The sequence below is a fragment of the Lathyrus oleraceus genome, chromosome 1 (genome assembly GCF_024323335.1).
Source record: "Lathyrus oleraceus cultivar Zhongwan6 chromosome 1, CAAS_Psat_ZW6_1.0, whole genome shotgun sequence".
Taxonomy (NCBI): domain Eukaryota; kingdom Viridiplantae; phylum Streptophyta; class Magnoliopsida; order Fabales; family Fabaceae; genus Lathyrus; species Lathyrus oleraceus.
Window position 1 is genome coordinate 431,599,109 of NC_066579.1, and position 6,931 is coordinate 431,606,039.

The window sequence follows — 6,931 nt, forward strand, 5'->3', positions numbered from 1 at the left end:
ATCTCCAAAAATAAAAATCGAATTGAATTTTAAAACGATGCAATTCCTAGAATCAATTTGAAAAAAGGGATGAAATGATTGCTAAAATTAAAAATTAAACTTCACAAATCAAATCTAACCTCAAAAATCAATTTAAACTTCAAAAATTAATTTGAAGTTGAAATCAACACGAAGTTAGAATTAATTAGAACAATGTTATGACATGATAACTCTATATGCAATGGATTGGTGAATCCAACTGATGCGACTTGTAAATCGGATTGAAGCATGCTTATTCAAATGATATGAATGGATGAAGAAGATATCCAAATGTTTGGGGTTAGTGGCCTAGATGAACTTGTGAAGGGTAGGGTGAATTTTGGGGTATGACAAAAAGGAAAATATGAAACTAAATAAATGTAAATATAAAATAAAATAAAAATAAAAGATTTTAGAAACTCGGATAAAATTGGGGTATGGCAATAAGATATCTATACTTGGAGAGACAAGATCCTTTATCTTTTCTTAGAGCAATGGGTAAATTATTCGAATCAATAGCACAAGTATCAAAAGTTTTAGAATCGCCAATGGAAGAATAATTTCCAATACTTACCTCAGGTTCATGCGATTGAATTTGTTTTTGGAGCATATCAAATTTACATTTTCTCTGATACACTATAATTGGTACCAAAGGTGTTGGTTCTTGCAAAATAGAAGACAGTGAAGAAACAAAAATAAAACTAGATGTAGATTCAGGACTACGAATATGAGTATGTTAACTCACAATATGCTAGCATGCTTTAAAGTAAACTCGTGTGTTTTAGGGAAGTTACGAATGAGGATTAGAAACTCAAATTCAAAGTTAGAGTCATTCATGCTCTCTCCCAGAGGAGAATGAAGGGTGGGGTTAGAATTTTTTGTATGAAAGGTGACATCCTTAAAAGCAAAGTACTATGATAGCATTTGTACTCACTTCAGTTAGGAGGATAACCTACCAACACACATCTAAGAGCATATTAACTTGAAATATAGAAGCACAAAAGAGATCGTAAACTGAATATGACTAATATTACCTATAATACAATATGACATTCAATTAATTAGATAAGCAGCAACCAAAATTGCTTCAACACAATATGATTTTGGAAGAGACATTTGAAAGAGAAAAGCTCGAGCAACTCTAAATAAGTATATATTTTGTTTCTTTCTGAGGCACCATTTTATTGTGGGGTGTCGACGCATGTGAATTCATGGATCATACATAGTTTAGTGGTAAAGTTGTAAAAATTATGATTAACATATTTTTTACTATTGTCAAACCATAACCTTTTAATACCTTTTGTAAATTATCTTTGTACATACTATAAAATTGAATAAATAATTGTGGTACTTTTTATTTATTATTATTCAATAAAATCCATGTTACTCGAGATAAATCGTCTATAAAGAAAACAAACCAAATCGCATCGGAAATGTTAGAAATAGGGGCTAGTACCCAAACATCATAATGAAAAGATCAAATGGTTTATGACTTTTGGAAAAATTAAAAAATATCACATTTAAAAGACTCTACATATTATTTTGAAAATAGGAATGGAAATATATATTTAATTAATGAAAAATAAGGATGACCAAGATGTTTGTGTTGATGTCATGTATGTGAGGCAAAAAATGACTATGAATGAGATTGAAGTGCATAAGACAACACCTTTTGATTAGTTAGTGCATCATAGAGATAGAATAATCCTCCATGTTCCTTAGTAACTCTAATCGTCTTCCCTATTTCCAGATCGTGAAAAGTACAATGAAAATAAAAAACTATAATTACACAATTATTATCATCTACAAGATTATGAATAAAGATAAGTTTCTTTGGGAACGTGAACCACATCTTTTAATTTAAAATATTGATGATCAACGTGTCCACAACCATCAATCTGAGTATGAGAACCATCTGAAATAATATTATACAGAATATCGGAAGGAGAAATATTCCTCAAACATTGTTGAGAATCAAATGTCATGTGATGAGTGACACCTAAATAAAGAATCCAATCATTCTTGGAGCCACTATCTACAACATTAAAGGCATAAATCACAATAGATTTATTTTCAACCATATTGGATAATACTTGCAAAAGTGTCTTCTCAAGAGAAAAAGAAGAAAAAAATCTCACCAAATAATAACAAAGAGACATGCAAACATTATTCCAATTTTTTTTCTTAGGATTTTTTTTAAAAATGAATGAGTATTGTTGGTGTGAACAGTACTCTGAGATGAACAATCCATGTGTGAACAGTACTCTGAGATGAATAGTGTCACATATGAACAATATTGAGTGTGTGAACAGTAAAATTGTATGAACATTGAGTCAGATGAAAACCATTGTATGAACAAAGATGCAAACGAAAATAAAATAAACCGCATTGAAGGTGGCTAGGATTTAGGCAGAAACAAGACCCCTAAAGTCTGGCACTCTTAATACCATGTAAAAAATTATTCTCATATATTTCAAAGTAGTGATTCAATTAAGGGGACTCATACTAATAAAATAAAATAACCATAAATGTTAATACTTTCCACACTCTCGCTCAAGTTGGCGAATGGATATCAATCACTCCAAGCTTGCAAGTAAGTTGGTTGAGTCCTTCTTTTTTCTAGAAGGTATGTAGGCATTATTTATTAATCCATTATACAATTTTTTTTTGATGAAATGTCAATCATTCTCAATGTCTTTTGTCTTGTCATTTTGAACCGGATTATGTGCATTACTAATGGCTGATTTATTTTCACAAAAACAACTTCATAGGACCTTCATAATGTATCTTCAAATATTATAACAATTGTTTCATCCATAATAATTCACAAACTCATAAGACCATAGCTATAAATTCTTCTTCAACGCTTGATCGAGCAACTACACTTTTCTTTTTACTCCTCAAAGAAACAAGGTTACGACACAAGAAGGTACAATATCTTGAAGTAGATTTTCTATCAATAAACAAACCTCTATAGTAAGTATCAACAAAGCCTCCATAAGTAGACTTCCACCTCTCTTCTTATTAGAGTGACTTTGAGATATTATAAAACATGTTCAACCACCTTCAAGTGTCTCACCCTCGAATAATGTAGAAATTTGCCTACCACATTGATTGCATATGCCAATTTCGGCCTAGTGTGTGTCAATAGAATATACCTTTTTTCTGGGAGATAAATATACCTTTTTTGAAAGGGTTATTTCAGTTCTCGAGAAGTACTTAAGTTCTCAAAGTTCCGTCATTTCGAATTTTGTTGATAATTTATTTTTAAGTAGTTGTCTCTCACTCAAATAATCTCCTGTAACAATAATATTGTCAACATAAACAATAAGTATAGTTAGCTTTCCTCCTTGTGTATATTTAAAACACAAAGTATGATCTCCTTGACTTTTCTTATAGCCCAAACACAAATTTTCCTTTGTGAAACTTCAAATCATGCTCGAGGGGACTATTTTAGTCTATATAAGGCCTTCTTTAGTCGACACACCTTGTTGGCGCTACCCGTGGTACTAAAAGTGGGTGGAATCTCCATACACACTTCGCCATCTAAGTTTCTATGAAAGACTTCATTTTTAATATATTATAATTCTCATCCAAAATAAGCAACAAGAGATAGTAAGATTTGAACAATATTTATCATTGTCATTGGTGCAAATGCCTCCTTGTAATCAATGTCATATGTCTGAGTATAACTTTCTCCCACTAATTTTTCGTTGTAACAATCAAGTGTGCCATTTGATTTGTGTTTTACAATATATATCCATTATCATCCAACTACCTTCTTGCATCTCAACAATTTCCCAAGTACCATTTTTCCAAGAGTTTTCATTTTCTCACTTATAGCTTGGGTCCACCTTTTATATTTCATTTTTCCAAGAGTTTTCATTTTCTCACTTATAGCTTGGGTCCACCTTTTATATTTCAATGTTTCTACAATAGATGATGGGATTATCATAGAATCAACAACTTCAATAAAATTTTGATATTGCATGGAAAATTCTATAGAGGATATATGTTGAGAAATAGAGTTTGACATGTTATTAGATTTTCGATATCGAACCACTAACCATTTATATCCACGCTCAAGATGTCTATTCCTAGGCGTTAGAGATGTGTTGAATAGTTTCACATTGAAAAGGATATGGTCTCAATATATGTTTATAAGTGGGGGAAATTCTTACCCTATAAGCCTATTTTGTAAGGTTGAGTAAGCCCCAACCGCAAATCTTAATATGGTATCAAAGCTTGTAGATCGAACCATGGGTCATCCATCGTATATATCCTCGCATCAAAGTGATAGACGTGAGTGGGTGAATTCAGAAAATCTTAAGTCCCATATTTGTTAGATATAGAGCATGGTAAGACTTTATATAGAGTGATATTTCTCACCTAACAAACCAGATTTATAAAAATGAGTTAGATCAAACTTTAATTTTAATAATACTAATAATATACTGCATTTTGATAATATTTTCACTCAAACATTGAATTTTGATACATTAGAATCTAAATACCATTAGAATCAATAATGAAATAGAATAATATCATTTTGATAAACACACATTTATAGTTCATAAGCTTTCACATAAAAAAAAATTATTTGATTTTATCAAACCAATCTAATTTAGAAAAGAGAGAAACCTTCATATTCACTATATTTTAAGAGTTGTTACCAGAGATTATAAGATGAGTTTAAAAAATAGTCTTTCAAATTCATAAGAAAACTCACATTTTCTATCCAAATGTTTATATATTTCTACTCTTCTAAATATATGAATCATACAAATCAATATATTTAAAAGTGTTTTTCAATCCTCTTAGATATCTTCAAACGTCTAACAATTCTTAAAATAATCGATTTAAAAAAAAATACATTTGTCTTTCTAAGTTTCTCTCACTAGAATTTCACGATCTCTTCTCTAATATCAAATGTGATAGAGAATCGCGTTTATAATGGCAAGAAATCTTAAAAACAACACTTGATTGAATACAAGACTTATTCGGCCGACCCACTACCCGATCATCGTCGCCTCTTGATGGCTAACTTTTGGCCACCTTAACATATTTGTTGCCTTTGTCGCTCCAACTTTCGGAAGCCACCTCCTTCTGCCAACAGATCACCACTACTACCCATGGTCTTCAAACCTCTATGGTTCCACTATCCGACTTCGATGTCGATCGTTGACCTGGCGATCCCTACAACTTTGTTGATTGACAATTCTAAAAGTAGATAAATTTCTCTATTTTACGACATATTTTCACAAGATTTTATTTATCTATAAATAATATTTCAAGTGATTTTAATATGATTATATTTAACAATTTTATAATAGAGTAATAAAAATAATAAATTATAATTTTATTAAATTATTCCAATTAATTATAAATATATATATTTTTAGCAACATAATGCAAAATAAAAATGATAACTTATAAGTGACTCATACGCAACATTAATTAAAGGCTACAATCGAATGAAAAAAAAATTGAAAATTGAAAGTAGTTTTTACAAAATATAATAGTTTTTTTGATATATACCTATGGTTGCTACTTGACAAGAATTCACAGTTGAAAAGAAACTCTGATTGGACATATTAGAGTCACAAATTCCGCAAATCTTTGAAATTATTGCATGTAGAAACTAAAGAAAGGTCCTCAATTATTTGCTAACCTATCATTTTCTCGTCATCTTCTCAACAATCGATAGTACTCCATATCTTTAAAAAAAAATATTAGCACAACCACGAGGTGATTATGAAGTGTGTAAGGTTTTCTGTTTGGCTTTTTTACATGGATTGTCTCTTTCCTAGCCATCGTTATTTGCATTATTGCTAACGATACAGTTACAATTGTATTATTGTAATTAGCTAGCTTTATGATTGGTATGTTAGTTACTAATTACGAGTAGTTTTTAGTTTGTTTCAAGTTACTTATGGAAGTTAGATAGAGTTGGTAACTAACTTTTTCTTTGATCTCTATATATAAAGGATCACAATTGTACTATAAAGTAAGGTGTTTCATTGTTTCTTCTCTCCTTGGATTCGCTGCAACGTCAATGTCTTAGCATGGATTCATTGTCACGTTAATGAGTTAATTGCACATTCGGTGCTTTAGACTGAATCGAGAGCTAGTGTTTGGGAAAACCTCAAGGCTCAATATCTCAAAGTGGTGTCTTCAGATTTTCTAATATCCAAGAGGAATCATACAAGACTTAACAGGGTAATTTTGATATCTATGATTACTTTACCATGGTGAATACGTTATGGGATGGGCTGGAAAACTATCGCCATGTTCCTCATTACAATTGGTCCATCCCGTGCAACTGTAATGTTATTGCTTCACTATAAACCTAGGGAGACCAAGATTATGTAATTCGATTTCTCAAAGTCCTAAATGAAAATTCGGCAGTATTAAATCTTAGATTATGCTCACGATTCCTCTCCTAGGTATTGACATTGTCTTTACTTTGATCATTCGGGAAGAACGAGAGCTAGCCACTCGTCTTCTTGATAAGAATAATACTTGATCCATTATTGATCTACCCCCAAGTAAAAGTCCAGTTGGTTGCTGGTGGATTTACAAGATCAAATATAATGATGATGACTCTATTTAGAGATATAAAGCACGATTCATAGTCAAAGGTTACACTCAGTTGGAAGGAGTGGGCTATTTTGACACGTTCTCTCTAATTGCCAAAATTATAATAGTTAGAGTTTTGCTAACTTTGGCCTCTATTAAAAATTGGCATCTTGAACAATTAGATGTCAAAAACTATTTTCTCCATGGTAATTTAAATAACGACATTTATATGTCATTACCATTTGGTCATCCGGACTACAATGTGAATCATTTAAAAGTGTGCAAATTTCACAAATCTCTTTATGGTCTCAAGCAAGCAAGTAGACAATGACAC